General features: G+C 41.7%; 1 long non-coding RNA gene across 3 annotated transcripts in view; it reads left to right on the forward strand.

The window, feature by feature from the left end:
• LOC128915059 (uncharacterized) overlaps positions 1–25,744 on the forward strand; it is a 42,623-nt gene that overhangs the window by 12,237 nt on the left and 4,642 nt on the right. Inside the window, exons 3-5 of one of the 3 annotated variants that reach the window (XR_008468513.1) lie at positions 938–1,090; positions 1,179–1,228; positions 1,803–1,880. This is a non-coding gene — a long non-coding RNA (uncharacterized LOC128915059). Of the gene's footprint in view, positions 1–937; positions 1,091–1,178; positions 1,229–1,802; positions 2,048–25,744 lie in introns of those variants that run through there. The other 2 variants (XR_008468512.1, XR_008468514.1) reach the window with 2 other exon arrangements.

Here is a 25,744-nt window from a genome sequence, read left to right on the forward strand (position 1 = left end):
GGGGAATACTAGGACCAGAATTTGTCGCTGTGTGTTTTTAGGGAGTTGGTTTACCACAAAGCAACTGTTAGCACAGTTGAAACAGCAACAGGGCTCGGAGAAGATGTCAGAGACAAGAATCATTGACAAACCAGTGGGTTACCCACGGACCCTATTTCCTCCTAGCTTTTTACTGAGAGTTTTGTGTTGTGGCAAAAAGCACCGCCCTGTAATGCGTACAGCTAGGAGCATCCTGCAGCATCCAATATCAAATGCCAGAGTATGACGAAGCATTGATCAACTCTTCTCTCCAGCACAATGTGCCCTGAGATACTGCCATCCTGAAATTATTGATTAGCCTGGGGTCCGGCTGTTCTTGTGCTAAGAGCTATTTTTGTGCATAAGTATCAGTTCAGAGAGTCTTCTTGCTCTTTGGGAACAAAAGCCACCTCACATCCTTGGTTACTAATTTTTTGTACCATCTGCAGCAGCCAGGACCGTGCAAAGCTCTGCTGATCTTGTAGGGTACATGGATGTGTTGGACGCCAGGATGGCCCGACATCTCTTTGGAGTAGGATTTTAATTTCTTATTTCCTAAAACCTTCTAAAACAACAATGACTTCAATGTTCTTGTATTATGCCCCAGCTGTCATTGTACATAGTGAAGTTGAAGTGTGGCTTCTTTGCTTCCTTACCCTGCCCTAGAGTAATCTCTTTTTAGAGATTGCTATACGTTCCTTGACCTGTGAACTTCTGATACATATTGGAGTCAGCTTCACTTGCCTCTGGTGTAAGCACAGATCTGAAATATGTATATAAACATTTTTTGTGACTGGGATTTTGGAACCTGTGGCTGATGAGGATAAACTTTGTTTCTTTTTTCCTATCTCCCAAACAATAGGTGCATATTTTTCTGCATTGCACTAATATGATTCTCCCTTTGTTTATTCCTGACCAGGTTATCAGCATAATTAATAGAGACCATGGCCAGAAAACGTTACTTGTACTTGATATGTCGGGACAGGAATTCAGAAATTGTGTTGATACCCCCAGAACATGTGATTCAACAAGAGTCCTCCAGTGAAGACAACAGGCTTTGGACTAAGACAGAGTATGTAATTGCTTAACTGCTGACATGAGTGCTTTGATTTAGGCTGTTTCCAGTCACTTGGAATTACAACGTCCTTGTCTCTTACCAGTTTGCTACAGATGCCCCAAAATGCAATGTTCTAAGATACCACACATCCAGGTATGTCAGTTGCTGTGTGAAGCTTTTAGTGCAGTTCAGTTTCTGCAAAGCTAAGAGAACATCTATAGCACGTCAAAGGGAAAAATTTATCCTTGTCTTGCATGACCTCTTGCTTATTTATAGCATCTAACTTGTAATTCTACGCATACCTCTGTAGCTTAGTTTTGCACTTTTCATATCTCATCAGAGACTTACACACATGCTGTTTTAGAAGCACAGAATGAAACATAATGGGAAAAGACTTATCTCTTAGTTTAGAGAGAGATTTATTATCCTAGTCTATTTATATTAAATTAAATTGCATTATTACTCTCTCTTCTCTATTGATTACCTTCTTGAGTGTGTCTAATGTGAGCAATTGCCATGATCTTCCAGCTCACTGACATCTGAAAAAAGGGTATTCAAACAGCCTCATTTCAGGCTCTTTACTTAAATATATTTATGAAATTTTGTAGCTTATTCATTATTTCCTCAGCCCCACCCCTGCCCTTAAGCTCATCTATCTATATGTAACTATGCCTGCTTGCATTGTGTATGACGATAATACTATGCAATGTGATTTTCTTCACTGTAGGCAGAAAATGTGCAGCTGACAAATGAATTGGTCAGACTTGTTCAAGAACAGCCAGTTTCTCCAAGAGCTTCACTGCAAGTATGTTATCACTTCTTCAAGATTTCTCTACCTATGCAGTTAAACAGACCATGATAAGGCTTGTCTGTAATTCCACTTCTTAATGACTCTAAATAGCATTATACCTTGCAATCTCATTATCTATATACTATGGTATCCAAAAGTCCTTCTATGCTTATGGAAAATAAAACAACAGTAATGCCAAGTGTATATGCAGGTCTTGTTTTACCCATTTTTGTCTCAAGCTTTCAACATTAATATAGTTCTTAAAATCTGGAAAAGCATGACAAAGAATTTTGCACTCTGCTTTTTGGTGGGTTGATATGTCCCTCTTTGTTAATCAAAATGAGTTTATTTACCCCAGTTTTAGTCTGGTAAGTTGGTTAAACTTAAGTAAATCCTCTAATATCACGTCCTTGCAGGTGCGATTTCCTGCAAGGGGAGTATTGCTGTTTACTTGGAGGCTGGGGGATGGAGTGAGGCCCTTGGAGGCAGTCACTAATCTCTAGGCATTCATGTAACAGAGAGTAGTTATAACACATTGCACAAGGTACATGCATGGGTACCCTCAGTCACTAAGGGGAGCTATTTTGTAATGGAAGTGAGTTATGAAAAGGCACAAATTGAGCTAACATTGATGCTGAGAGAAAAACGAACTGTGATCTAAATTTTATTTTTTCTGGAAATCTGTCTTACATTGAGGTCCCTTTGGTATCAGGAAGCCAGCAACCCCTTCACCCTGCGGCAAGGCAACAAGAGCTCAGAGGGGCTGCACCTGGCTTGATGAAGGCCACGTCTCCCCACTGTTAATTTCTCATGACTTTGCAAAAGGCTTCAGACCCATTTCCCTTGTGAATAGTGACATGAATTCATGCCTGAATTTTTTCTTTGCACCTTGTCTAGACATTTATACCTGTGAACAGGGAGTGTTGAGCTGCCACCAAGAAAAAGGAGAATTCTTATTTGGAAGAATTTCATAGTTACTTTGTGCAGGCAGAAATGAAGACATGAAGGTTGTGGCAAAGGAGAGTCAGACCTAGAGACTGTCTTGAGCTTTGTGAAAATGATCAGACAGAACCTTTCCCCATTGCAGAGTGCTGCTGGCATGTCATTGGTATATTGTCTGTATTCATCAACTAAAGGGCTTGCCCTAGGCAGCCAAGTAGCACAGGAGGGATATACAGGCCTCAACCCTTGCATCTCTGCTAGTTCCCCTCCTTGTCACACTGAGAATTATATGACATGTCACTTTCTGTCAGCTTCTTTTCTCCTTCGGGAGCGCTGAGGCAAATAATTAATTTAGCTCGTTTTAGAAAATGTCATTTTGCTATCTTGATGTATCTGGCTGCTGTATCCCTCTGAGCCATTCGGGCTGCTTCACTCATAGCACCCTATATGCCTTCTGGACTTGAATTTTTTATTCTTATTTGTCTGAATGTTTTGCATTATCTTTTATTTATTTTACCCCTTTGCTTTTATTCTCATTTGTTCATAACTGATAAATTCAATCTTGCCAGTCAGCAGTGCCTGATGTTTTAGTGTCCATATGCCTCTAGAGCTCTTTATAGCTTTGTATTAGTCTGTATTGTCCTTCTTTTATGCCCAAGGAAAGCTCGCTTAGTGAATCATGTCCTTACCACTGAGCCCAAAACAGTCCCTGCACATAGTTGCGCACCACAGAACCTGCAAGCCACTTGTCTCTCTCTGCCCTGAGAGTCTTGTGCAGTTCGTGTTTCCACCTGATTTGTTTAGTTTCCAGTGGCTTGGAAAACTGTTTTCAGTTTAGCAATATGAAGAAGTTGCATCTCACGAGATAATGATCTCATGTTCAGAATGGCCCACTGACCCATTAGTATGGCAAAAATGCAGTGTGCAAGTCTTCACATTACTCAAAAGAAAAAAGAGCTAAGTTTTCACATGAAGATCTGTGAAAACTTTGTTTGCTGCTCTCCTACAGCTTTGCTCAATGACTTGGAAGGCAGTTTAGCAGTCGGTACTATTAAGATAGTAGCCTCCACTGATGGAAGATGAGAGGAGATAAGTAAGAGGAGAGAAAGGAGCAGGCTGAGGAAGAGGTAGGTACCAGATATGGAAGCTGTAGGGGAGTTTATCTATAGACAGCTTTTAATATCAGCACTGGTTTTGGTAACATCATTGAAAGGGTGGGAAGATGGATGGGATTAGGAGCTAATCTCAGGGTGAGAGAATCACTGGGTGAAAGATCAGGTTTAGGACCTGTGAATTTAAAGCATGAGGACTTTGGTAAAAGCATGAGTATTACTTCCACTGGATCTGTTCTCTGTGCCTATGGAATCCGTTTCAATGGCTTTAGTGATGCACTCAGTTTGTTGGATTTTGGCCCTGCTAGTCCTGTGGACAAGGTTAGAGAACAGTTGTGCTTTTTCATCAGGGAACTGTTCAACATATACACTTCATCCTGCAGAACCTTTTGAGGAAGGCAGGATAGGAGCCAAACTCTTGAGCTGGCAGAAACTTTGATGAGTGTGGTTCCCCTTCCCCTCCCTCCCCCCACTTATGAACTGAACATGTCTGATCTGGAGTCACTCAGAGACAATAAGCATGGAATCTTATGAAGAATTCCAGGAGCCACATTTCAAAGTAGTTCTGCATCTTACTAAGCCTGTAAAAGACCAAAGTGTGAGTAAGGGATTGAGAAGACAGAGCGAAGGTAACTATATTCAGGGAGGTGATGGCAGGTGAGGGTTATGTGGGAGGAAGAGAAAGAATTCATATTTAAGGATCTCTCTGACACTTTGTGGCCTGATCTGTGCTGGGTCTAAGTTTAGGAAATAAAGTTAAGATCTGAGGAGAGGGGAAGCAGCTACAGGAAGCATAGCGCATAGAGAATGTGCTGCCCTGGAGGATTTAACTCACTAGTAGGGAGTTACGGTGCAGCCAGCGCTTGACAGCTTAAAGCAAACCAGCTAGAGGCATCTGAGTGAACTATCCCCAGAGCAGTAACTCATTAGTGTCACCAGAAAGACAGAACTGTGTAAGTCTGTCTTTCAGGTGAAAGAGATGTTATCTTCCAGCAATGAGGGGTTGTGCTGATGAAGAATTTCTGTTTTAAAAGCTCTGCTACTGACTAAAATTAGCCACTCTCTAGACTCAGCAATAATGGGCATCTTCTGAGGGCTTCACTATTTATACATGTTAGGCAGCCTGTGAGAGTAGGGCCAGCATCAGCCCGATTCTCCTGTTAGGCCGCAGTAAACAAGTGAACTCTCCCTTGTCCCGTTTACGCGCAGAGAATTGTAACTTTTTTCTCTGGGGGCAGCAGGGACTGCAGAAAGCTGTAAAGAGCGCAGGGGGCTGGATCTATGGCCAGCCACCCTGACATAACAATAACGTGCTTGGCTGGGAGATACACACAAAAGAAGGTAGGATCACTCCCCTCCAGTATTGCTTCCTCAGCCATAGCCGCAGTGGTTTTGATTCCATGTCTTAGAGTAAAAGCACCAGCTGTTTTCTAGTTCTCCCTTTCTAAGCACTTATCTCCCTGAAGAGTCACTGTGAACAGCTTAGATGAATGTACCTTTACTCACAGCTTTATTTTTTTGAGGAAAACTGGGCTGTTTTATACTGTTAACCCAAGGTAAAATTCTAGCAAAAATTACGGTGTTGCAGTTTTAATGTGAACTAGTGGTCTGGGTACATGCCACAGTCTTTAACCTGACTGCCGTAGCTTATGGATTACAGACTGTATTAGCAGTCTTGAACAAAGAGTTTACCTGTGGTGTTATACAGTAGTTAAAGATTTTGACACAAGATATGAAGAAGGCAGCCACCCATCAGAGCTCTCTTTTGCCTTTCTCTGTTTCCCTACGTTGTCTCCCAAGGCCCTCCAGCTGCTGGGCTGGTAGCAGTTACAGTGCTTGCACACTCAAGGGCAAGGCAAGATCCATCTGTAGGCTTATGTAGGCTCTGTAGGCTTCTTACACAAGACAATTCTGAGCTTCTCTCAGCAGTGAGCATATAACACTTTCCAACTATTTTCTGACACTATGTTTGGGTATGTTTTGCGTGGGATATAGAATGGGCTGAAAAATTAGATACAAAATTTAGTGGAAAATTCCTTTCTTGTGTTGTATCTTTCATTAAAACTTGCAATTTTGAAGGAAAAAATAGTGAGAACAGTCAAAATTTGGTATAGTCCATGTCACAAATCAAGCACAGACTGGTAAGAGTGAGCCAATACAGAAGATTCCTTCTCATCTGAAATCTGAATCTGCTTTAGTCAAATAGACTGAAATATCCAGCATAGTAAACTTTCCCTTCAAGTTTCAGATGAGTAAATAAGGCTCATTTGTGCAGAGTGAAATACAGTGCCTGACTGTGACTGTGACCAGGCAAAAGACCTAAATTCATGAGCTTATTCCTGAGCTGTTCCTCACTAGCTAAATCCACAGTGTCATATGCTCAGAATGTATGTGAGTATCTCAGCTTTCAGCATGCCAAGAATTAGGCCAATATCTGCTTGTTCTTCTGTGTATAAGCACTTGGCAATGAATACATTGCAGTACTCCGAGCTATCCAATGTAATGGGATTTCCATAAATTTTTTTAATGTAGACTTCGGAAGTACCGTGTTTAGCAAGTACATCAAATGGATCTGACTGTTTCCCAAAGTTAAGGGCCTGAGGCTGAGCAAACAGATCATTCTTAGATGCTGTAGCATCACACAGGGACAACGTAGCTCCAAGAGCAGTAACAGAAATACACAAGTGGTACTGAAATGAGCTGTGAAGGAACTGGAAAATAAAATAAAAACCCAATGTGCAAATTCAGACCACTTTCCTCTGATCCTACATGAGGATCATGTGCTAGGACTGTGTTTGATACTTAGTGACGATGAGGCACAGTATGTCAGGAGAATTAGGAGCTATGAGAAGACTGGACAGAGACAGTGCCTCTGTCAGGCTGTCTTCTCTAAGTTACTGCTGGTGCTGTTAGTATTGTCTCCAGCTTACTTCATTCCACCTCTGCATGGAAATAGGGGTGTTTTGCCCAGCGCAGATTGGTAGCATGCACAGCCCAAGTTTCTTAATGGGGGGGAACGTGATATATTTGCTAATCAAACAAAATTGATTAAAATGTTTGAAGAGCTACCCAAACTGTCTGAATAAGTTCAGCCATTTGTTGTTGTGGCAGCTGTTATTGACTGGCCTTATTTCAACGTGTTGCCTAACTGAACAGTTGTAAAAAATATTCCGTGGAGGTGGTGAGTTATGACTCTTTGTGTGAGTTGAGGTTTCAAGGATGATTTTCGTTCCATTTGCAAACATTCCAGTGCAAGAACACACACACAGAAGTTTCTCTTCTGATCGTTCATTTTGGAATTACATGGATTGCTTTGCATTAATGAGGGCTTTCTAATCTCATATAAGCAGTCTTATTTATGAACAAGCTGTGCTCCACAGATCTTCATCTTTCCTCAACGAATATAAGCAATGAGTGGAATTGGACTAAATGACTTGCTACAGCATCTTTTTCTGCTTCTTAATAATGGTCTATCAATCATTGCTAAACAAAAGCTTATGAGATAGCTGGCTACCTTAATGTGAACGTGAAGTTTGCCAACTCTTTATTACCTGTGTTATGTGCATCACAGCAATTTGTTGAGTTATTCAACTGGAGAGAAGAATTTTATGTTAAGCATCGGGATAGAAATATTAGAGCCAGGGTGTGTAGGAGCAGGATACAGTTAAGTGTTATGCCAGTATACAAGTCATTAATTTGAGGTTACTTAACACAAAAACACTGAAAATACACTTTATTTATATGGGAGGGTTTTTTGTTTGGTTTTCTTTAAGGGAGAAAGGTGTTGTATTGAAAAGTCAGAATTTGTAAGCAAACATTCAAGTTGCCTTTGGGGAGGTAAATAAAATCTGTTCTCTGATTAAGCTATAAGGTGGGACACTTTTTTGAATATAGAATTTTAGTCATAAAGAACTGCTAAGTATGACATGAATAATACCTGAACAATAATTTTCCTGGATCTCTTCACTGACTCTTATCACAGAAATCCAAGCAGTTGTAGTCAAAATATAGTAAACGAGAACACCAAAGGTTGGAGATGACTGGTTTTTGTACTGGAATATGGCTGATGTTGCCTCAAATTGGAGTAGGCTAAAGCTCATAGCAGAAGCAGAGGGACTAGATGGAAAGTGGACTCATTTCTACTCTATTGAAATAACAACATAGTTACAGGAAATAGGGATTATTGCCAAAGAAGGGCTGAAGGAGGGGACAAAGGAAGCTATTAGGATGTTACCACTGAGGATGGGAGTCTGAGAGATGAGATGAGAGTGGGAGTAGAAATAGCCTTTCTGGAGGTAACTTTTTCCTTGACTGGTCATCCTTCCCATGGAAGAGTCTCTCGGGAGGGGTAAAATGATGCTGAAAGTAGCAGACCCAAAGAAGGTAACAGAGAGACATATAAGCAGGGAGTGGGTCCACCAGATTCACTGTCACTGCCATCCTCCATGGTTTAGGGCATATTATGATGGACTCAGTAATGGAGGAATGCCTGACACCTGTGGCGCTTCCCTTCATCTTGGGTCAGAATATCATGCGTAGTCAGAAACACTTGTCTCTCTCATCCCGCTGGCTGCCCAGTGGGTTGATTAAATTAGTTCTCCTTGCGTAGCGGGCTGAACTACCCAGGACCTGAAGACAAAGCTTTTATGTCTCACCTGGATTTTCTGGCAGTTCTTGATGCTCAGCATTTACCTGAGGATGGAACAATAACATCTGTGGTTGAAATCAGAGAATGGTGCAAGCCCTGTCCCAGTGATGGAGTGTCTCCTTTCTTGTCCATGCCTGTCCTGGCTTGGCTGAGGACAAACTAAAGCCTTACATTATACTACTATGTCCATCTTGACTATGGTCTTGATAACCTGAACATCATTCCAAACTGAATAGTGGAGGATGTCTGAAGCTTCTGTTTGATTGAGACGTGGGACCTCTTTTTTCATTCATCTCTTGAGTTTTCTGAATTTTCCTCATGGGGGACCACTTCTAAGAATATTTAGAGTTTCTTGATCCTGGAAGTTTTAAGAAATATGGGTAGTCTTGGTATAAAGAGGGAAGAAGGGAAAGCCATAATCTAGTTTCCCATAAACTGGAGACAATTCTTCAAGTTACAGAACCTCTGTATTTTGGGGGTATTTTTGACACGAGTCCCAAATTGTTGACCACCTCTGCCGGGCTGTATATCTCTTGAAGATTAAACTGATCCAAAGTAAGCATTTATGTTTGGTTACTAATTTTGATGCTCAATTTAAACAGCTAAAATTGTGATCTAAACATTAAATTAAAACCTCGGCATGAATTGGATCGTGTATGTCTCTGCATGATTGCTTTTATATTAAATGGTTTACGTGAATGCTGTTATTTACTTGAAAGCAGCTTGACATGCATATTAATGAGGCCAGGTGTTAACTTCATGCTGTTTCTTTCCAGCTATGAAAATCTTCATGTTAACTTAGTGGTTTTTACAAGTATTTCTTGTAATAATTATATGATGACACTTTGTGCATCATAATGTTCCAGCATCACAAATGTCTCATTTTGTTCTTTCCCTTCTGAGTCTCTTGCTCAGTTGTAGATGAATCAAACAGGGAGCGATAGCAGATATTCAATGTAAGCTGAATACAATGATATTGAGGAACCTATCAAAATATCAATAAAACCAAATAAAGAACTGAGAGATGAATCCCAATTGAGTCAGTGTTCTCTAGCCCAGAAGACAATCTTGGTGTATTTCTGGCTCTCCTTGACTACCCAGCTTCATAGCTGTTCAGTCACTAACATGACTTTTCCTTATTTTCCCTACTGCCAGAATATGGTACCAGCTCATGTGGAGTTGAAAAATGTTGCATTCAGGTTTGTGAGCTTGCAGCATGGATAGCTTTTATTTGTGACCTTTTATTTTAAAGACAGATAACACTGTCAATGATTTAGGTATGTTCTTGGGCTGTTGGAGAAGGCTAGGTAGTACATATAGTTAATCCTAGGAAATGCAGAGACACTATCAGATTGCAGAACTGCAGTTCAGCTGTAACTCTGGCAGTGATGACTTCATCCTTTGCTTGCACATGAGGTCCTTGGCGTCTTCTAAACCTTCATTTGCCTCAGCTGGAAAGCAGAATTCATGCGTGTTGAATGTATTCTACAGAATTATGCTCTCTACAGTTCTGTCTTAGCATGGTGAGCTTTTACTTAGCAAAGGGAACAAGGAGTGAGTGTGTCTCATGCCACTTAGTCTTTGCCTGAGGAGAGCTACTTGGATATGGAGGGACATAAGAAACAGGAGGAATTCTTCAAAATTTGAGCCAGACAAAGCAAAGCTAACTTCTGAGGATCTTAAGGAAGACAGCCTGTGTTTCATAAATAGACCTAGCCCCTGTAAGAGTTGCTTTGGATTTCGGGTTCTAGTAGAACTGTGTGGTTTTACTCTGCTTGTGATACCTGATTATTCACATGTCACAGTACTTGCCAGAACAACATCATTTACCTGTGAGTTTGATCCTTCAAGATGCTGGATTTCATGCCCGTAATCTGGTCAACAACTTTGATTCTAGTTCTGTAGTGGATTTAGGCATATGCTGAATGCAAGTATATTAAGTTCAAGTTGAATAAGAGCCAAAATGCTTCCCATCTTGCAAGTCTGTTCCCAGGCCAACTAATGGCTCATAATGGGCATATTAATCCCTGCTTATGTAAAGTATTTGGATTGCCCCTCTAGAATAAATATCTTGGTACTTTTACATCCAACAAAGGCTTAATTATAGGTTTTAAAGGATCAGTACAAGAAGTATGTAAGTAAATGTATCTTTAAAAAGAAAAAAAAATAATGGTATTATGCTTATTCAGTTCAATTTATTGCATATTGCCAAAACACACTGTATATATAGCAAGTGTGTACTCAGGTTACAGAAATAAATTGTGATTTATTAGTGTTGCTAAGCTGAAATGGATGTAAAACAAAAAAGTATTTTAACAGCAAGCCAAGATATAAGCAATGAGTTATGAAAGATATTTTTAAAAACATGTTTTTTTTCCTTTTAATTTGAAATTATGAGCTCAGTGAGCACTTTATTTTATTTCCAGTGTTAGTTACAGGTACTAATGGCTTCATTTACGTTATGTTTAATCCTTACATTAAATTCTCACTCAAGCAAATCTTTTCATGGAGAGTCACTAGGAGTTCTTCATGTATAAGGGGACAGGACCAGAATTTACAACGTACGGAAGTTGCCATTAAAATGTTAGCATCTCTTAATGGGTTGGGATGTCAGCTGCTCCCTAGAAGACAGGATTTTTTACTATGGAATGGGGTGAGTCTACGTAAATGTTTTGATATAGAAGAGTCGGCTGTGAAGGTGGTCAGAGTGGAGAGCAGAAGGGCTTTGTGGAAATAGTTGATGAGTTTTTTCAATGGCGGGGGGAAGTGCTTGTCTATTTTTGTCAATGTTTTGAAAAATGTCATCAGCTCTCAAGGACTGTCAGCAGGTTTGTGAAGCTGGCACATTGGAGGGTGATAGAAAGAGAGCATTTGGCCTGTTCTTCTCACCTAGAAACCCTGCTCCTCTCGCCAACCCCCCGACAGCTGAGATTTCACTTCTTCACAAGTCTGTGAGAAGGGAGGAACAGAACCAGACCTGGAAGCGGCCTGCTAAGGTCTGGCCCCAGGCATGGGCACAATGTGCAGTTGCCTAGGGCAGGAAGCAAGCAGAGCAGTGACCACTCTGCCTGCTCTGTTGCACAAAGCTCCTGGTGGAGCACTGGCCCTTTCATCCGCAGAGTAGCAAAGGGATCCTGACTCTCCAGAACCTGTGGTTTGCATTAGAGCGTGTGTGGCATTTTCATGCTGCATCAGGATGCAGGCATTTCTCTTGAATGGAGATCCTCTGCAAGCAGAGCAAGCAAAATTTGAGGCCCGGCAGACTTACTGACATGCAAGAGCAGACTAATTGGGCAACTTGTGTACCGCAGGCATAGGGATGCCTGAGCTGTGAATGGTCAGATGTATGGTCACCCTAGAGGGCAAGTTGAGGCTTCCCCAAAGGCTGGACTTCAGTGCATTCTGCACAGCTTAGCACATGGCTCGGTGGTTCTGGTAGGAATGCGTGGACGTGTAGCAGCTGAGCTGGAGATCTTTCTGGGGCTGAAATCCAGACGTAAACTACAGCTATTCCTGCTGGAAGGCTGGAATGTGTGATGCCCTGGACAAAAGTGTGTTTAGTATGGAAAGAACATGTTACTAATTCAGCTGGCTGTTCTCCTTGGTTTAAGCTGAAGCTCCATGTCATGACTGGGATTTCCTCTGTCAGTCCAGCTTTTCAGGGAGTGTAACCAGGGAGACTCCAGCAAAATCTACAAGAACAGAATCCTTTTGCTCTGAAGTTATTAAGCTAATGAGACCCTGTAGGATCAGGACATTGGCTCAAGGACCCGAGGGACAGAGCAGGAAGGAAGCAAGAAAGCTGATGTAAGCTGTGGCTAAGGCAAAAGGAGCATGATAAATTAGGTGAAAGTACAGTTGTGTTGCCTTGGCTGCTGCAAGCTTGAAAGATTAGCAGATCAGTGTATCCCAGCTGGGGAAGATGAGGAACAAATAGACTTGTGAGTGGGCTTGTGAGGTTTGGAAGCCGACTGTATTAGGTATAAATGCAAGAGCTTATCTCTTGGATTTGTAAAGCTCTTACAGCTCTGATGGAGGACTAGATGAAAATTTCAACCTTTAGAAAGACTTTGGGATGGGTGGGGGCGAGAAAAGGGGTTTTCTGTGAATGCAGTACTGCTACTAGGAGACAGATTTTTCACTGCTGGGGCAGGAAGTCCTCAAGGACACGGCTACAGAGATGGTTGAAATGGTTTCCCCTGGCCCAGCTCTGGCAGAGGTTGGGATGTTGATGGGCCCTTTGCAGGCAAGCAAACGGGATCCTAAGCACTGTCAGGCAGGGTACGTTCTCAGGCTCCATGGAGGTGAACTCGCACTGCCCTGGGCTTGTAATGTCTGAGAGAACAAAAACTTCGCTACAGACATAAGTTATCGTTTTCTGGGAGACGTTCTTGGATGGCATTGCTCATCAGTAGAGTACAAAAAGACCCCACCGCTAACTTCCAGAGTGAAAACAGCTATTCACCGTTATTTTTTTAGAGAGGGTACCCCAAATTTATGCCTGGCTTCTGATAAAGTGAGTGAAATGCTCCTGATACCAACAGTAACCCATGGAGCTGGCGTCAGATCTGTGCTGGGGCTACTGTATGTTGTATATGGTTCTCAAAAAAATATGAACTAAAGCACGGCATCTCTGCCTTATTCCTTAGAAGGACATCTAGTTACTGAGGTGTTTCTTTGCTATAAATCCCAACCATCGAGACGTCTGTAGCTGACATTGGGTTTTGAGAGACAGCAGAGACTAATTAGACCTTTCTCCAGAAATTATTCATGGTTGAGGATGGGGAGAAGAAACAAATAGCACATGCTGATTGTGAGGGAAACAATGTGGAAACCTAGGGATTCACTACCTTGTGCAAGAACACACGCACAACCTAAAATGCTTTTAGATCTACTGGCAAGTTAGTATTATTGCTGATTTTTATTGCTGCTCAGCATTTCTCACTTTATAACTCTGCTTCCAATTGCCAGTAACTTTTCCATCCATTCAACATTTGGTTGAAATTCCTTCACCTTCATTCCACCTTGTCAGGGCTTAATTCTTCCAGGGTGTTATGAGTGTGAGTTCTCTGGATATTGAGTTAATTACGTACTCACTGTCACTCCATTGAAGTAATCAGAGATGAAGTTACCCTTTAATTATGGAGAGGGATGTGCCTTTTCGATGCTTCATCGACCCTTGCATTGCTGACATTGAACCTTAAGACTGTTGGGAATGTCTTATTCAGAACACCTTGGGGAAGGATTCTGGTTATTTTTATAAATACCCTTCATTTCTCCTACTTTTGAAAGATTTCCTTTTACAAAATATCCCTCCTCTGTAAAAAACCACTAAGTGGCCAGCCAACAAAATTGGCTGCTATCTGCGGTTTTTAAGAAGTGGCTGAAAGTGTGGTTAGTACATGAGTTCCGAGGGGATGTCACAGGGGGTGATGCTGGTGTGGTAATTGCTGACCATGGGTAAGACTAAGGGTGATTGCTTGAAGGAATAGTAACAAGAGATTGCTGCTTACAGCCATCCTGCTCTCCTTTCCATCTTGGTAATGAGCAATTAGGACTTGCAGAGCAGCTTTATTTGTTTGCCCTGGTTCATTCAATGTACCAGGGTTAGTCTTATCTCCTGCCTTGTTATGGGGTCTTGAAGTTTTCAGGTAGTTGCTACTAGATTTTTGCTGCCTTGGAGGGTTTGGAGGAGCCTGTTAAATCACAGTATGACTGCCGAAGAGCTGGAAGCAGCATAGTGAGGCAGTCATGAGATCTAGGACAAGGAGACTAACTTTATGGTATTGGTCCTCACTGGAGGGTATAGCTAAACTTCCAGCTGTGGCCAAGGTCACTTTTGGGATGGCAAGGCCCTGCAAAACAGGCTTGTGGTCCTGATTCTGGATCAAGATGGAGATTCCTTTGTTTGTCCTGCAGCAACTCCATGTACAGTGACAGCAATGGAGCCATTTCAAAAGGTTGGGATTTATACATAGATATTTTGCTTTGAATCAAGGTAAATTTAACTAAAGGGAATTCTCAAGATGGGAAGTTCTGGTTAGAATTAGACACAGTTTTTTCAAGCATAGTGTTCACTGTAGCTATGGTAAAATACCTTGAATGGTTCTTGCATGCCATGTGAATGCTTGGACCTCTGAGCTTTAAAGTCACAATACACCCTACCTCTAAGAGGTACATAAGTATTTCATAACAACAACAGCTACAATAGAAGATTGTATATAATCAGGCATATAATGCCTGATTTTTGTGGAAAAAAAAAAGTTGCAGACTTGAGGAATAATTTCCATTGCTGATTACAAAGCGGACCAATTTCAACAGAACTGAGTCGGTCCAGAGAGATCTTGGTGCTTAAAAAACTATCCTGATAAACAGATTTGAAACCCTGTTCTGAGCTGGCTAGAAAAAGGCTATGTCTCCAGAGTTTTCTTTCTAGATCTTTCTTTCCCTAGCTGAATTAGCAGATATGATATCTTGCTGGTTTTGTGATAGCGTGCAGCTGGCAACTTCTTTTGCTGTTATTTGAAATGCTGCAAAGTGAAACGAAATCATTTGGGGTTGAAATGAATAGTTCAAGCCAAAACAAATTGTTACAATTTATTGAATGGTACATGTACACATTTATATAGCTGTAAAAATATTAAAAAAATGTATTTTTTAAAATAAATTGCTTCAGGTCTACCTACCTCTCTCCCCAGCTGAACTGCTGACCTAAAAAGACCAGTTATTCACACATCTCTATTGGTGAGGGATGGTGAGGACCTTTGTCAGATCATCGAGTTTGTAATGAAATTGTAGTATACTGTAATAGCTTCTCTTTGACAATTCCCCTTTAGGGCTCTTCTTCACCAGGTGTCTTAGAAACCTGACTTTTTGAATTTAAGTATCCTTTGTTATCGACTTCAGCCTGGACTATAACTTCACCATATAGTTGTTCAGCAAAAACATGAATTTCTGAAAGTATCTTAAGGCAGCTGCCTTGCTTCCCCTTTAGGCATGTTTGGTTTCACCTCTGACTGAAATCAGAGAGAGAGGGGGAAGATGTCATAATTTGTTCTTGTCTTCTTTTTTAGTAACCTTTTCATCAAACACGAGTAGCTGCATGTCTTTGTGCTTCAAATAGTGTTATCCTTAGGCAATGATAAGTAGAAAAATGTGTTTCTGCCTTGAAAATCTTATCACCTTGCTTTCAGATTCTTCACTTTTCTTGTATCTGTCTGTCTGTGTATCCTTTGTGACTGGGCATGTACTATAACAACATTATTTATGTAAAGTACAGGAAAGAGCAGTACATGAAGAGTTCAAAGGCAGATTGTAATTCAATAGAGATCAGGCGTTTCTTTGATTGCAGCTGGTTTGAAAAGTTAAAATGAAATGCAAATAATCATAATTTCCTCCCCTCAATTATTTTGAAAAATAGAATAACACTTATGTTTTAGAGATTGACTCTTTTGTTTTAAAATTTAAAAAATATACTTAAACAGACATGGCTGTTAGGAAACTTTTTTTCAAATGTGTGGCTTCCAGTTAATTTGATATAAAGAGGACACAGTCGTGGGTGTTTTGCTGCCTCTGGGGGGAAAACAGGTTAAGAGCTCTTGGGATACCAGAGGCCTCCCCAGGCCCTAAGTTATCGTTACTCAGCTGCATCTTTACTCAGATGCAGCTGGCTGGAGAGTCAGTCAGACTTGAATTACCTGAATGGAAAAACTATTTCTTTTGCTTCTCCAATCTGCCCTCTGAGGAGAACGAGATTTTCTTACGTTGCTTGGGTCTGAGTAAGGGTTCCGTAGCTTCAGACATCTCAGGACACCCAGGGGTGGTGGGGCTGTGGGGGTGAGGGCTGCTGTGGTGAGAACAAGGAGGATGCAGTAAGAGGACTGCTGGGCAGTGAGCTGGGCTGTTCCTAGAATAGTGGTAGATCCATCGACTGGATGGATCCTGCACAATCTCTGTGCATGGTGGGAAGCCTCCACTGACTGTGATCAGAGGTTGCACATCTCTTGCCATGTTCCATCAGCCCCATGGCTGACGTTGAGGGGTAGTTTGTTCCTTCAAAAAATGGCGTAAGATTTCTCCTTGGTAAGCAGGCACTGGACAGCAATCCAAAGTATCTGGCAATGCCTCAGTATTGTGGGTCTTACGATTTCAGCATCTTCTCATATTGCTTTAACACAATATGGAGGAGGTGCTGCCTGTTTCTGCATTCCTGCACCAAATGAAGAGTTGTGTAACTACTGTACGAGGGTACCATGAAATATTGAATTGGAGAGGCTGTCCTAATGTTCCACCAGGTACTGTAAGCAGCACAGCAAAATGATTAATGAGACCTGGCCCTAGCTCTGTCAAAGCCAGATCTGTTGGGCTGCATAGTTTCTTCTTTTTTGGAATATTCTGCTCAGCAGCATGTTGCCGTACAGACTCATCAGCAAATGAGTAGCAGATGGAGCAGTGACACATTTTATCTTGCAGCAGCAGGGACATTGTATGTGCTAGGAGAATTCCGAGAAGTTAGTTTCATGCAAAGTATGTGATGAAAGAAAAGCTGATGATCGTTTCTCTGCAAAATTGCAGATGGACAAACAGAGATGAAAGTGGTTGTCTCAAGCAAGGCAGTAACAAAGAATGAAATGTTCAAGAAGTTAAAATTAAAACTCCTGCTATGGCAAAGACATACCTCTCTGCCTCCTGTGCTCAACTGTTACACCATGGCTTAGTTTTTGTTTCAGATAGTATCTTTTCAATCAGGGCTTTACAAATTGGTAGGTAGAGCTACTGTTCTTTAGATGCCAGATGCTGCCTCTCATCAGAGTACAGTTAATCCATATCCTAGGCCTTGTATTAATTGATTCCTTCACCCCCACCATAATATATAGCAGATGAGACATTGTAAAGGAAAATCTGAAAATTAATCTGAGCTGAGAATGAGTTTCAGGATTACTTGGTTCCTGGGCTCTGCCTGTATATGCCTTTTCCTCCTCTAAGCTCCATGCGCTATAGTGATCACTAGATACTTAGACTAGAAATTGCTAATTGTGGAGTTTAAGCCTGAGGCTGAATCCTGCTGACCCCAACTGACCAAAAGGATATTCCATGCCATATGACATCATGCTCAGTCTATAAAGCTGGGGGAAGAAGAAGGAAGGGGGTCATGTTTGGAGTGGTGGTGTTTGTCTTCCCAAGTAACCGTTACGTGTGATGGAGCCCTACTTCCTGGGTGAACACCTGCCTGCTGATGGGAGGTGGTGAATGAGTTTCTTGCTTTTCTTTGCTTGTGTGTCTGGCTTTTGCTTTACCTATTAACCTTTATCTTTATCTGAGTCTTTATCTCAACCTGTGAGTTTTCTTACTTTTACTCTTCCAATTGTCTTCCCCATCCCACCTAAGGAAAGTGAGCGAGTGGCTGCGTGGTTGTAGTTGCCAGCTGGCGCTAAACCATGACACCTGCCATAGTCCTTCCAGTAAGATATTTTTTTTCTCAATTAACAGACATGTAGGTAGTGCGTCCCTCTCACTTTCACCCTGATATTCATGCTGTATCCAGGGATTTGGCAAGTCTTTTTTCCCAATGACTATATTGATCTATGTGGAGACAGCATATGCAGTTGGCAGCATGCTGTGTGCCTTGCTGTTTACCAGGTACAAGGCACATCTATAGATGTCAATTTGCCATGGAAATGCTATGCAGTATTGATGGATTTGGGCCAATGCACCCAAAAAATCTCTCAGCTCTCAGAGTCCGATTACTCTTGAGATAGAGCTTGTTCAGATGAAGAAAGAGTTGTGAGAAGGTACTTACAGCAGCAGGGAATGGGTCACAGTATCCCAACTGTCCCTTCCAGTACTTTATCCCAGTCCCTGCTGTGTCTTCTAAGATAATTAATATCCTGTTTCAGTACATGACATAAGACATAATTCAATAGTTTAATCTGCTCACTTGCCCTATCCTGTGAAATCCTCAATGCACAAAGGGCTGTGACTTATAACAATAGACATATTTGGAACCATGTGCTGGTCTGCGAGGTATGTCATGCTGTGCAGAGAGAGGGAGATGCTTGAAGCCAGAGTCAAGTCTGACACTTCCTGGATTTAAAGGTGTGACTGTACTGCATCACCAGAGTCTGTCTGAAGTCTACAGTGTGAAACATGGTGACTACCAGGAGAGGACAGAAGGTATTGGGAGTGGACACGCATGTCAGCAGCTCTAAAGCTTCTCAGACAGTAAGGGCGCCATGGTGGGAAAGTGCTTCCCCTCTCCAGCCCAGAGTCACAAACATTGGCCAAACCAAATTCCCAGTCCCAAATCTTTTGGGACAGAGGATCTTTAACCATCTACTGCTGATCTTTTTGCTGATTGTGGTCTAGTAAGAAATAGTTGGATTTTTTTTGTAGTTGAATGCTTTGTTAAAGCACCCAGCTCTGCGGACAGACAGCAAAGTAGCCAATGTGCCTACCAGACACACATGAATGAGCTTAGTGTCCATGAAACCTAATAGTCCTGCTGCAGCTAGGCAGAGTTTAAAGAGATGTTTTGCAAAGAACCTCAGGCCAGCTTTTAGCAGCAAATAACAAAACATTCCTGAAGAGGGTCTGATCTATGTGCTAGTCATGGAGTTTTGGGTGCTTTTAGAGTCAGATCGGTTGCCCTATAAAAGGTTGATGAAGAGGAAAAGACAGCCCTTTTTTATCCATCTGAACAAAGTTTAAATGCTCTCTGAGATGCACTTGCTGCTCCCAAGCCCAGATTCTCTACTAACTTGTGTTCTGGGCAGAGCTGCTGAGATTTCACCATTGTACTAGCGCAGTGGTTCACCCGGTTACTGCTTCCCTTCTTCCAACTTCAATTCCAACTCCACTGGTGCTAGCGGCCCCTCCAGAGTGTCTCTATCTGTATAAGTAAATTTAACCCTGCAAGGGAATGTTCATGGGACATGGTTGTCTGCACTGGTCACGCATCTTCTTCCCAACACTAATGCAAATGCAGAATACCTGAGGGTATTGCACATCATAAAGATTTCCTGAGAATCCACTCAGGTCTGCTGCTTGTAAATAATGTGACTCTTCCAACTGCATACCAACAAAATATTTGTGCTGCCACATCATGTGTGCTTTCTTCTTCCTTCTTTTTTGAGGTGTGTATAGATATGTGATCAATATGATATTCAGATATGGAAAAGTTGGAAGTGATCACCTTGGCAGGTGTATGAAGGACATTGTTTGGGAGATCTAGGTTAAGAACATGCGTTTTTGTGTGTATTCAGTCCCTTAAAGAACAAAAAAGGAGCATTTATTCACACTTAGCGTGGCTTTTGTTTTCTGAATTTCAACTGAAGAGAATAATAGAGACAATCTGACCTGCTTTTTGTAACATGCAACAATGACGCTCTAATGACATGCACAAAAGTCCAGATATTTTTTGCTCTCCTCTTTCTTTTCTGAAGATCAAAGACCATCTAATGACAGCCATAATGAGTCTCCCATAGAGATCGAGCTGCAGGTTTTAGTATTTTGCCAATTGAAAATAATCAGACTTTTTACTGCAGGAGAGAAAGGGAAGCAGAGTGGAGAAAAAGGCACTATGACAACAGTCAGCGATTCTGCAATGCTCAGATGATCTGCTGAAATACTGTCCTTGGCACACCTGGCTGGATTGGGCAGAGCTGTAACAAGAGAACTTGTTTTGCCTTTGAAATCTTAAGTTTTTTTCTTTGTGAGAGAGAATAATGAAGCAATTGTTAGCACATAGAGCTTTTACAACAGAGTAAGGAAGATATGAGGGCAAAAGCTTTAAATTGCCTGTCAATTACCTGGTATATTCTAAGAAGTCATTTCTGAGGCTTCATTCTGAGACATGCATTCAGTGTGGTCAGGGAAGGTCTCATTGTGCTCTTCAATCACCAGCTAGTCTTTTCCAGGACATGGACTTTCTGGTTAGATGATAGATGCAGACAGCCTCATAGAGCATGAGAGTGGGAGGAAAAGAGGGTGCTAGAGGCACACAGCCTTGCTCTTATTTATTTGACACGTAGTGGCTGGAGACCTGACTGGTATGAAGAGTTCCATCATGCTTTGTTGCTTGCAAAGTGGTACCTGTGCTCCTCACACCCCGCCTCTAGGCTTTTCCTCACTGAATGGTATTTTATACTTCAGAGCTGGAGGCTCTGATCTGAGTCATCACCCAGAGAGGGCAGAGTGAGGGATTTGTTATGTGGAGATGAGGTCTCAAAGAGGAGAGAGCAAGTGCCCTGCTCTTCAGGGAGAGTGGCAGCTTCTGGGTGGTATAGAGAGAGATCTGTGTGCCTTCTGGAGAGGTTGAGGCTGGTGTCAGTCCCAGGTGACTGAAGGGACGGGAATGGGTGTTGTTGGTAAAAGATAAGGATAATTTGACCTCAAGCAGTGATGGCCTGAAATGCACACTTTACTAAATAAGCAGCAGATCTGAAGCAGCATGAAGTCCCTCCTGTATGATGACCAGGGTCTAGGGGAGAGGAGCATGGGCTGCATAAGGCTGAGGCAGCCTGAAATCAGTCTGTGAGCTGTCAGTGTGGCACATAACTGCAACTCGGGACTCCAAGATGGTGCCTTTCATCAGTGCTTTGCAATGGACTTTACAGGTAGAGAATTAAAATATCAAAAAGCAAGGTGCTTTGCCCAGTCACCAACATAGCCAGGATTACAGCTTTGACCTCCACAGACCCATGCATTTTCCCATTGGCAGCTGATTGGTGGTCAGTTCAGTTTTAAGCGCATGGGATCCTCTTCTGTTACCCAGCATGCAGAACGTGAGGCTGCATGCAACAAATCGCAGTTGTCTAAGCAGATGGAAGGGCAGTCTCCTTGCTGCCACCAGGAAGTCTCCACTGTGCGCTCTCATCTCTCGTGAGTTACAGCCTGCAAAGCAAACCACCAGAAACCCTCCTCTGATCGTTATGTTGCATGTGCAACTCCTGAATTAGGCAAAACTCTCACCAAAAGACTTTCTTTCTTCCCTTTCTTAGCGTAGCCTGTCCCACCATCTGCTGGGGAAAGACAATTTGCTTAAGTGATTTACAAAAATATGAAGAGATCCCTTTCTGCTGTTCATGAGTAACTCTCCTCCAGTGCTGTGGTATCTGAAATTCTCTGCAAAGCCGACTCCTAACATTGTCATTAATGTCTCTGGCATGGTTGGGAGGAATGAAGGATGAGCGTTAGCTGAACATTAATCTCAGATTAGTCTGGTTTAGTAAAAAAAAGAGCCAATTGCATAATTTCTGGAAGCCAAAGGGAGACAGAAACCTATTAATTTAGATGTAAATCACTTTAAAGTGCTGCTCTGGGTTGAAATTTAGTTGATGTTAAATTTGTCAGCTTAAAAATGTGGGGGGGAGGGCAAAGGAGGGGGGCAGAGAGAGAGATTGCAGGACTGCTTTCAGAACTTTTTTATAATCCTATATATTTAGAACGAAGTTAAATCCTACCTTGTGGTAGTACTAGAGATTTGTCTGAAGGAAGAGGAGGGAATATTTGCCTTCCAGTGCTTGCTTTGAACTTCTGAGCTTATTAGAGTCCTGAATCAATATTCAGTGCAATTTCATTACCAGTTGAGTGAATTCAGATTTTTCATTCAAAGTGATTATTTCCCTCCCTCTAGCTGTCAGAGAGACTCTTAAATACCCTTTTGCTCCAGACTGATCAAAACATTAGTACAGCTTTGTGAAGTTTGGACCTGCTACTCAGCACCTGATTCATTAATCTTTTGGGCTTCTGACAGATGCTAACTAAAAGCAGCCGTATGTTAAAACTTTCCTTTAGTGATCAACACATAAAAGTATTAGGAACTGGGAGGAATAACACAGAATATATTATGTGCTGTGAATGTATAACTGAAACAGATAAAATAGCTAGAAAATAAAATATAAAACTGCAGCTTGACATGATTCATTATAATGTTTGAGGAGTATTTAACAGTTTAATTTTCTTAATGATTGTAAGTGTTTGTTCTGAATATTTTGAATAGATACTCACAGAGAATATGAATTTTAGCATTTTATATCCAAGGCTGGAATTAATTTGTACAAAATTCCTACAGTAAAAAATAGATTTCTTTAATATTCCAGGCACAGATGCTGCCAATTCTTTAGAAATTTCCATGGTTACTAAGAAAAATTGTATGTATTATGAGACAAGTCTAATAGATCATAGAGTTAGTCACTTAAACCTGCAGGAAACACATTTATTAGGGCTTAATCTGTATTATTAAGCACTCATGGGCAATTTGCTATTAAAGCATAAATCACTGTCACTGATGATCTCTAAAAAGCCATGCATGCTGACTGCGATCTCTCAATCTTCACTGCACAGAGAGCAGGCAAAATATAATTTCTAGATATGCATGGGTTCAAAGTGAAGTCTCTTGGGAGTAGTCTGCATGGTCAGTCCTTGCCCCAAGCATCAGAAGTGCTCACTTCTGGATGAGTTTCTCAGTTTGCAGAAAGGCTTGGCTATAAGGCCAGCGTGTGGGACCAGGTTCACAGCCTATTCAGTGGGGAAAATGTACTGTGGAGCCTGCCTGGTGGCTGCAGTTATTCACAGAGGCAGATACTCTTACACGGTGGCCAGAATATCTCTTCCTAAACAGTAATGTCCTCTACCCTGTGCTGCACGTTTGACAGGGTGCCTAGCCACATAGGGGATGGGCACACCGTAGCCCACCTAGAATGTGCCTCCGTTAACAATCAAGTGCTGTTGCTTATTATCACCTCATCAGTCTGGCAGTTGGACGTGTGAAAGGCAGGCTTTTGCTCAGATATTCTGGGTTGGGGGAGAATGTGCAGTTGTGAACCTTACTAAATAGTAAAACGCACCTACTTGGAGCCAGGGACTCATGGTTGGCAAGATGTCAGAGCTGTCCATCAGCCCTACAGCTGGAGCACAGGGGAGCCTCCCACGGACAGCAGTTTTTGTGTTTCAGACCTCATTCTGCATTATAAAGTCATCATTTCAGTATTTGGAAGGCACCATTCCTGGAAGGCTGGGACCCCATTTCCATGAGATTTTTGGCTATAGATAACCAGCAATTTTTAACCTAAGTGTTAATGAAGTAACATATGTCTTAATAAATGTATTTGTTTGGAGGCATACTGAGCTCTGGTCCCCCAGGACTTCTGTGTGTTAAGTGATTTAACTTTTGAGTATGAGGAGAGGTTTATAAAAGCAAGTAACTGGATAGCACTAGGCAGTAAGTGGCAGTGTGAGCTAAGGACAAAATGCTTTGACCAGTGTGTCCTTTTGGACAGCCTTATTGACAGGAGGTGGCTCCTATTTGACAGCTGTCAAGGACAGCATAACAGGGAAGAGCCTTAAAATTCTGCTTAGCAGCAAGCAGAAATCTTAAAGAGGGGCAACATGGTAAATATTTTGCTGCTGGTCCATCCTGAAGGCTGGAGATTGGCACGTACGTCATGGCATTCAAACAGCACCCTGAGTAATGTTTGAGTTCTGTCCGTTAGGCATTTTATGTAAGTCATTCTTCTGATGGCAGTTTGATTTCATTCTTGTTTGTTTTAATACGCTGTGAATTCAATTCTCAGTCGCACTAAAGTATTTTCCCCTTCTTTGACAGCATGTCAGAGGCTCCAAAGTATGTTCATATTAAGTGCTCTTAGTATTGTCAGAATGACATGAAGTGTCTTAGGTTGAGCGAGGAGAAGGTCTTTTCTTGGTGCAACTGGGTGCTCAGAAATCCACAGAAGTAAAGTCTGAAGTAAATGTCTCTTTTCAACAGTGTCTGGAAAATAAATATCTAGTGTGATCACCAGACTATGGCTGTAATTCACATTTAATTCTCCCACAAGATCCGGGGAATCGGAGACAGAGACCGAAAAGACTATTAGGTTATCTGCGGTCTTTCATCTAGAATCTTTTCATTGACTAATAGTAGGATTAAAATCAGTCTGTTATTCCTCCTCTATACACATTTCCTGCAGTCTTATTAAATCTTCTTTTAGATGACTTTGAACAGGAAGAATAAAAAGTATTATTTAAAAAAAAGGCTGATTCAGAGTTAGAAAGTATAAGACTATGTAATGTTAAAAATAGATGCAGACCCCTGTGTCAGTCTAGTTTCAGATCCAGAGCTGTGCTTCTACTTTTGCACCTTTCAGAAGAAACACTTGTTTTAGCCTGGTAGGGATGTAATGTATTGACATCAGTGGCATAAGTATAACTGAGATGAATTTGATTCCGCTCCTCATGCCACTTCTTTCTTCAATCTATATTTCACTTGAGAAACTTGATTTGGTGTCAGAGTTGCATGTGGTAAAGGGTCCTGGGGTTTTATTGCTCCTGCCTAGATGATATTACTAATGTTTCAAGGAGTGCTGTAAAGCATGAAAGCAAGACATAAATCTCTAAAGGTAGCCTAGCTGCTGTAAAACTATAAAATAAATGTGAACCTTTTGCATTTTCTGCAATGATGTTAGAAAAGAACTTGACTGATTGATTGCTAATTCTACTGATTGAAAATGGGGGACAGATTCATATTAGCCAGATGAAATCTAATAGGCAAGCTACCCCCTTGTTCTTACAGTTGTGCGATGTAATAAGGGAAAAATAGAAGGAAGTAACACATGCCTAGTTTTTTTGAGTTGACACTGGGCTATCAGTTACAGCTGGCCAAAAGGCAGATTTTCCATGTTGTAAAACAACTTTTTTTTTAATTATATTTTGTGTCAGTTTGAATCAGACTGCTACCAAATATTTTGACACTTCCTGTGAACTGGATATCCTGGGAAAATATAATTTTGGAAATGCTGAAATATGTCACAGCAAATTTACTCCCCTTGGCCCACACTGCTTTTGGGCAAAATGCGTTTCTCTTTTTCAGTATCACCACTGCTGACAGAAGCCATGAAGCAGGCAGGAATAGTTGAGGGGCTGATGATGTAGGTCTTGTTCTGCGCAACATGCTCTGAGCCCTGGGCCCGCAGGCTCCTGGTGTCTGCCAGGCATGTGTCAAGGCAGTGCCACTGGTGGCTGAGGCTGCCCTGCTCTGTCCTTCCTCTCCCCTGCTACCCTTCCTCCCCGTGTTTACGCAGGGTGCTACTCATGCTGGCTCTGGTCTTGGCTGTTTTTCATTCAGGACCCCTTTTTGTGGTAAGGAGTCCTGGTTTACTGAATATACGCCCATCCTCTGT

The sequence above is a fragment of the Rissa tridactyla genome, chromosome 9, assembly GCF_028500815.1.
Source record: "Rissa tridactyla isolate bRisTri1 chromosome 9, bRisTri1.patW.cur.20221130, whole genome shotgun sequence".
Lineage (NCBI taxonomy): Eukaryota > Metazoa > Chordata > Aves > Charadriiformes > Laridae > Rissa > Rissa tridactyla.